The following is an 8,378-nucleotide window of genomic DNA, read 5'->3' on the forward strand; positions in this document are numbered from 1 at the left end:
AAGGCCCGTTGCAGAAATAAATACAACGGCCTCTAGAAAGAGGCTCTGAGCGGGTGCCCCAGCCTTGGACACTCAGTGTCAATTTGCTGTGGCGACCTCAGCAGGGTATAATGACACTGAGTCCACCATTTTCTCCAGAGGAACTGATCTCTGCTACCTAAAGAACAGTTGTAAATCTAAGTGATCTCCAGCCCTCCCCTGGAGATTGGCGATGGTTCCCCAGAAGGGAATAGTTGGTTTGGAGGGTGGAGTCTATGGCTTTGTACCTGTCCGAGGTCCCACGCCTCCTGAAACCTCACCCTCTCCAGGCTCCATCCCTCATATTTCCAGGAATTTCCCACCTGGAGTTGACAACCCTATCTCCTTCCCAGCCAATCATCAACCTACCTTTATTTCCCCCTCACTCTTCAGCTTTCCACCCCCCCACACCTGCAGCCTCTCCCGTGCTCTGAAGCCTTGACTGCTACGTCACATTGGCTGTCATACGAGGGCCACCTCAGCAGCATATAAGGATACAGAGCCCACCATTTTCTCCAGGGGAACTGATCTCTGCCATCTGGAAAGCAGTTGTAATTCTGAGTGATCTTCAGCCCTCACCTGGAGATTGGACACATTTTACCTCAGAAGAGCAAAACTGTTTAGAATGTTAGAGGCAAAAGCCAGTCAAGTCGCATATGCAAAGGACCTCTGTGTTCCGAGGCAGAGGCCAATGAGGCTGCATATGCAAATAACCTCTGTGTTCTGACTGGCTATGGCGGGGAGAGGCGCAGCAAACTGTTTAGAATGTTGGAGGCAGGACTCAGGCAAAGCAGCCAGTGGATAGGGAGACCCTCTGAATGACAGATCAGAGAGCGAACTGATTTTGGAGCGTGTGGAATGTTCTAGAGAAGTGCCACCACCATTTGGCTATTATTTCCTGGTATTGCAAAAAGGGGGGGGGGTCTATTAGCTCCACTCCAGACTCAACTTTCAAAGATCTATTCCTATTATCTTTGGGGGAATATAGCTGATAAAGAATCCAGTTGTAGTCCTGTGCAGATTTATTTGGACGTTGCTTCCCAATTGTTAAGTATGCAACTCAACAACGTGGTAAGTAACAAGTGAATCAGCTTTATTAAGAATGAGAACATCCGAAGATCACACAGGACAAAGATAGTGGAGCACAGCTCCTTTTTAAACAATCCCGGGCTGGTGTAGCCACGCCCTCACACCGTTAAGGTCCAATCACTGTTCAGAGATAACATCCAATCATTACTGTTCCCTCCAGCACAGTTCTCTTACATTTGATTGGTTACAGTAATACTTCAGCCCAATGGTATTGTTACAGATTAGAATCCTGGCTGTAGGCCACAATATTACCTGGAGAGAGTGGGACCAGATATGGTCTAAAAACATTAAAATGACTAAGGCAGTATCATATAAAGAAAATATGTATAAGATGTTTTATAGATGGTATATTACACCAGATAAGCTGGCTAAGCAGAATGAAAATTGTTCAGATAAATGTTGGGAATGCAAAAATAAGACATTTTATCATATGTGGTGGCTTTGTGAGGTAACAGAGATACTGGAGATGGGTCCACAAGATGATGCAAGAGATATTGAGAACTAAAATACCATTTCTGCCGGAAATATTATTAGTAAACATATTTCCAAAGGAGTTTGATAAAGGTGATAGATATTTGATAGTACACCCATCTACGGCAGCAAGAATATTATATGCAAAATACTGGAAACAAATGGAAGCACCAAAGAAGCAAGAATATGTGAATAAATTGTTGGAGACAATTTGGAGACGGCTGAAAATGATAAACTGTCATCGTTGATGAGAGGGACAACAGACCCAACATTTCAAAAGACGTGGAGAAAACTGTATGATTGGTACAATATAAATGCATAGTTTAAAGTAATGAGATTTTTGGTATTAATCTTTTTTAGTTAAATAGAAACTATGGTAAAAAGATAAGAGTATACAGAAACTCAAGCTAACTTATAGAAATTCTTTAAATATGGTAATAGAGTTATAAGGAAATATACTGATCTCTTTGTATGTTTTATGTGTGTAAGTGGATGTTTGTTAAGTTGTATGTTTGTTTCTTGGTGTATAATATGGAAAATAATAAGTGTACCTAACGGGTACTTTAAAAAAAGAAAAGTATCCTGACTGTGGAGCATAACTGGGGGGAATGATCCTTCTCTCTCAGCCAGAATGCCGAGGGGAGGAGGGCAAGGAGTGTGCTTGCTTACAGACACCCCTTCAACCTGGGGCAGCTGTTCCACATGAACAGGGTCTAGGCTCTGCAATGAAGCCTGTCAACTCAGTATCCATGATATCTGACAGACACTATTAGGGGACTCAGCAGCAGTTGCCACGGTACCAAGGGCTTGTTAGGTTGCACATTCTCTATCATGCCCTTTTGTTGTTGTTAGCCATTCAGTCGTGTCTGACTCTTGGTGATTCTGTGGGCCAGCTCTATCCACGTTTTCCGATCTTGTACTGTTTCTTTCAGTCATTCCATGCTCAGGCTGGTGTCAGCTTTTATGGTGTCTAGCCACTGTGTCCCTTTGGCGGCTTAGTTTCCTTTTGCTGCTGACCGCTCCAAGCATAATTGCTCTTGGAAGCATCCACACGGTGTCTCTTTTCTGCCCTGCTTTTAGGTTTCTCCCCACTTTGTGGTGATTTCTTTTTTGGAAAAATGGCAGACAAAAAGTGCCTGTAGACACTGTGTGGATGGGAAAGTGCATTCTTGGAAATCCCGCAGCCGCCCCACATTGCCTTAGCCCTGTGCCTGCCATTCCTCTTCCACACACTAGAGGGCTCTTCTGGGCTTTGAAAACAAAATCTGGCCCTGGCCCTCAAGGGGAGGCTTCCTGTTAGGGATTTGTCCCAGAAAAGGCATAATAAAAGTCTCTCACGCTAGGCCCCTTGCACAGTTCCTGCATGCAGAAACACACAGTCGTTTTTTGCATATATGCATTGTCTCTTACCTTTTGCTACTGTCCATGGGGTTTTCTTGGCAAGATACTGGTGGGTTTTTTTTTTTTTGCCATTTCCTTCTTTAGTGGATCACGTTTTGTCTGAGTTCTCCACTGTGGCCTGTCCGTCCTGGGTGGCCCTCCACAGCATAGCCCGCAGCCTCATCAAACCACGCAAGCCCCCTTGCCACGTCAAGGCAGCGATTCATGAGAGAGGATCAAATGAGAAGGGAGCACTCACTGGAGAAGACCCTGATGCTGGGGAAGACTGAAGGTCAAAGAAGACGGGGACGGCAAAGGATGAGATGGTTAGACAGTGTCATCGATGCAACGAACATGAAATTAAACTCCAGAGGACGGCAGAAGACAGGAGGGCCTGGCGTGATGGGGTCTGTGGGGTCGCGAAGAGTCGGACTCAACTGTGCGACTGAACAGCAACAACAATCTTCTACTACAGCCTGATGGCACTTCTGGCACAGGCAAAAATCTTCTCCCTGCAAACAAATTTAAATTGCGGGTGCCTGGCAAAATGAATTTGTTTTAAAGTAGACCCTACCTTTTGCTGTTTCCATAATGATTTTTCAGTGATGCTATATGATTTTCAAGTGGGCATGCTTTTGGCAAAGTACCTGGGCGTTGTAGTTTCCCTCCCTGTCAACAGTTTGTTCCAGATAATAGGAAGACAGTGTATAATGCAGACAGATGAGTTTCAGGAGTTGAAATAATGAATCCAGTTTTTGGACAATACTAGTAGGAGGGCTCCAATCCTAACGCTAATTGTGGGATGAAAGATCTGCAGTTTCTCCGTTGGAAAATCCTCTAGATTCATCAATTCCAGCTCTTGAAACTCATGACATCTGAGGAAGAATGCCAGTGGATGAAACAAGTGTGTTCCTCCGAGGGACTCGTCAAGGGAGGGAAAGAAGAGTTGGTTGAGTTGATTAAACAGTAATCGCACTCAGATATTGAATCGTAAGTACATTTGGACTATAGTATTTTGAAAAAGAGTTTATTGAAACACAATTATTACAGGCACTGTATGTTGTATAAATAGTCAATGTGAAGATAAATTAATTCCATTAAAAAGTGATTGTGAATTTGTATACCAAGGATATAGGGGCAGCCAATTTCATAGTGTTTTGTTTATAATTTATCAGCAGTTTTGCACCCATCACACCTCACTCCACCGGTGGTTCCAGAGTGGCCACGTGACCGCATTGTGTACTTTTAAGAAAACTAAAACACGCGTGTTTGACTCATTCAGACACGCAGTCCTTGATTCCACTGCAGGAAGTGCAAGACACCATGTCTAGTAGGAACACGTTTCCCCCCCCCTGCACCACCCCTCCCTCCACCAGTACTGTAAGACATCCCTCATGCCAGGCCCCTGGTTAATGGGCCTGCCATGTGCTAGTGTTGCCAACCTCCAGGTGGTGACTGGCGTTCTCCTAGGATTACACGTGATCTCCAGGCAACACAGCTTTCCCTTGGCAAAAATGGCCACTTTGTAGGGTGGCCGTTATGGCATTTATACCCCACTGGAGTCCCTTCCCTTGCCAAACCCTGCAGTCCTCAGGCTCCACCCCCTGAATTTCCAGGTGTTTCCCAACCCACAGCTGACATTCCTTCCCCCCCCCCCGGGAAGGCAACAATGAGTGGCGAGGAAAGCTACCAATCTTACACACAGAGGCCCCCTTGTCATAGCTGGGGCCGTTGACCAGTCATGGTTACACAGCAAGGATTCAATCACTGAAAGGTGCTGCTCTTCAGTCTTCCTGGTCAAGCATCGGGGGGGGGTGTTCCTCTTTCTTGTTCTTGCAGTAGAACGGGGTGGCCAAATTGTGGCTCGGGAGCCACATGTGGCTCTTTCAGACATATTGTGTGGCTCCCGGCAGGGCAGCTGGGGAAGCTCGGCTCCCCGATTGGTCTTCCCTTCCCCAGCCAGTGTTCCCCTTCTTGGCTTGGGGGGGGGGGCAGAGAAAAAAAGCAACTTTAAAGTCGCTTTCCAAAAAAAGCGCGCCCCCCCCCCCCCAGCCTACAAAGATCATTGGACAAATATCATCATCAATATCTATTTTTACCCCTTTTGTTTGTTTTTATTTTTGGCCGTCTCATTTAATGTTAATAAAAAGCAAATCTGCATATTTTCCAATAAAAACATGTCTGTCATATTTGTTCATGTCATGCAGCTCTCGGACATCTGAGGTTTGTTCTGTGTGACTCTTACGTTAAGCAAGTTTGGCCACCCCTGCAGTAGAATACGCAGTGAACTAGGCAAAAGAAAGAACATCTGCCTTGCACCGCCATCTTTCATTGCTACCCATCCTTTGTTATTCTCCCCACCGCCAGCCTCATTGGTGGTTGCCATTGAGACGAGTTGAATGACTGTGAACGGTAATGTTGCAAGTATACAGTGCAAAACTGCACAAATGCCAACCAGCCGTTTGGCCCATAGGAAGATTCCCCATCACATGCACCAAAGAAGCAATAGGACACGGAAGTAAACTAGCAAGCAAACAAACAGGCACCAAACTACAACTGTCTTTGCTTATCAGTGTCATGCGAGATAAATTCTCCAGCGGGGATACATTTCTCCCTGTCCCTTTTGGGAACAGCACTTGTCCCACCACTAACACTATAGTGGACTCACTGGTTTTGAAGATCCTGATGCTTTACATCCTTTCGGGCAGGAGGAGTTAACCATCCCCACTCCAGCATCCGAGGCCCTGCACAGGCAGCTGGAGAGATGTTATGCAAGGCAAGATCTCCAGGTTGGATTGGAATGCACTGCTGTACTTAAGCTTCACCTCTGGGGTAGCCCTTGCTATTAATGCCCCAAGTCACCAGGATTTGGCAATGTAACTCCCTGGTCAGTACGACCCTTTATTCCATTCGATGAAGAAACAGTGGGAAGCAGCAGCACAAAACATCCCACTGGTGTGTTACCGGTGCCACTGGATGCAGCCAAAAGCCTGCATCCAGTATCTCAGTAGTATGGTTTTATGTACATTGAGAATGAAAAAGATGCTGTGTCTTATTCAATACTGGAGCTGGGTGGTTTTGGTGTTCCACCTTTGAGGAAACAAGGCGATACGGCAACTTTAAGCCGGCAGGGCTGGGAAGTGGGTACACAAGTGGCGAGACGAGGATGTTGCGAAGAGGAATGATAAATATCTATATTTGGACTTTTTATTGTTTGAGGAATCTGACTTGGACTGTTTCTCAAGGTGTATTAATAGGTCTGTTTTTGTATTTGGACCGTGTACTTTTGAGTTTCTGAGTACTATACTGTATTTTTGAAAAACTTTATGTAGGTTTAGGTTATTATACTCCGTGATTGTTGAATATGTTTGGTTATTTAGGCACAGTCTGTTCTTTTTTTATCTTTTGTATTACTCTCTTCCATGCGTCTCTGCTGTTTGAGCCGCCAAGTGATGGCTGGTAGAGCTTACAGGGCCCCACTGGCCCCACTGGTGGGGGTGGGGTGGGCTGGAGAGCTCCTGGGATTACAACTTTTCTCCAGGTGGCATAGATCAGTTCCTCTGGTGAAAATGGCCGCTTTGGAAGGTGGACCTCATGTCATCATATCCCATTGACGTCCCTCCCCTCCCCAAGCCCCGCCCTCCTCAGGCTCCACCCCCAAAATCTCCAGGTACTTCCCAACCTGGCGCTGGCAACCTGAGCTGCCGTGCCCAAACCCGGGGCTCACGGCCTTGGGAGGGAGAGGAGAGGAGCAGCCGGGCTGTGATCTGTCGGCCTGGGGAGCTCGGCTGAGCTGGTGGCACCCTGCTCCTCCTCCCTCCCCAGCCGGCCCCAGTAAGCAGCGCTAGAGACGGGGGCGCCACTTGGGGCTGCTGTTTGATGCTCCTCTCCCAGGGTTGTCAACCTCCAGGTGGGGCCTGGAGACCTCCTGGAATTACAACTGATCTCCGGACAATACAGATTGGTTCCCCTGGAGGAAACGGCTGCTTTGGAAGAAGGACTCTATGGCATCACATCCCTGCTGAGGTGCCTCCTCGACCCAAACCTTGCCTCTCCAGGCTCCCCCTCCAAAATCTCCTGACATTTCCAAACCCGGAAATAGCAACCCTATGTGGCATACTAGGCAGTTGCCTAGGGCTGCCTAGTGAGTAGCCTCCTCTGCCTAATTGGGGTTTCCAGCTCCGGATTGGGAAAGTCTTAGACATTTGGGGGATGGGGATTGGGGAGAGTAGAGAGCTCAGCGAGGGTTTAATGCCGTCGAGTTCAGCCTCCAAAGCAGCCATTTTCTCCAGGGGAACTGGTCTCCATAACCTGGAGACTAGTTGTCATTCTGGGAGATCTCCGGACCATGCCTGGAGGTTGGCAACCCATGGTGGTAGCCTGAGAACTTAGTGATCTGGCACTGTCTTGTGCAAGTGTTGCCCAGTCAATGATCTCCTCTGGCAGCTCGGCGCTTTTTGGGAAAGTCTCTTCTTCCTATTCTAACCTGTGGGGCTTATCCCTGGTGAAATAGATTCAGGCGGGCAGCCGTGTTGGTGTGAAGCAACAGAACAAAGTTTGAGTCCACGGGCGCCTTTAAGACCAGCAAAGTTGTATTCTCAAACTTTGCCCTGGTGAAATGTCCACCTCATCTCTGCCTAGCTTGGAGAACCCAAGAGGCAAGTTCCACCCCACAGTTGCCCTCATTTTTTCCCTTAAGAGTCCACAAGATTGTGAACACGGGGGGCATTTTTCTTTAAAGTTTCAAAGTCCCATATATGTGCTTTGACGTTATCACAAAAATGCAGGGATCCTGGGAAAAATCACATCTCTGGGTTGCTACTAGAAACGACAAAGATGCCAGCCCTTTCAAAAGTAGCTGTTTGTGTGCAGAAAGCATTTTCTAAAAAATTGTTCTTCTGTGCTGCACAGAGGACTAGTTTTGAAGGCATGCGATGAGACAAGATACAGCAGGACCCTGTTTGCCTCCCTACCATGATCTGCAGAATTCCCAACATACCATTCCCATCAGGCTCAAAGCTCTGCTGGAATTTCACGCCTGTTGTTTCTTGCTTGCTTTTTATAGCTGCGTCCGGATTGGAAGCGCTGCCTGTCAGTCACAGAGATGCGCAATCTGATTCATCCCCCGTTCCTCTTTCAGCAATCTCACAATCCTTTGTCCACCAGGTCTTTATGACATAATAGAACTGCTTTCGACCGGGTGAAGGAGGTTCTCTTTATTCTGGTTGCCCTAGCCTCATGCTGTTTGCTAGTATTTATGTATTGTACCATTGATTGGGAAAGCCTGCAGGAGGCTTCCTGGTGCAGGTTTTCTTACTCTTCCACCAGGCAGAAAAAAGGTTTGCAAAAGAGTGCTCACTTCCTAAAACGAGGTCTAAAACAACTAGAAATCACAGGCTGTGCTCAGTTCTTTAATCTCA

This window comes from Gekko japonicus, unplaced genomic scaffold (assembly GCF_001447785.1).
Source record: "Gekko japonicus isolate JY-2015 unplaced genomic scaffold, Gekko_japonicus_V1.1 scaffold748, whole genome shotgun sequence".
Taxonomy (NCBI): Eukaryota; Metazoa; Chordata; class Lepidosauria; order Squamata; family Gekkonidae; genus Gekko; species Gekko japonicus.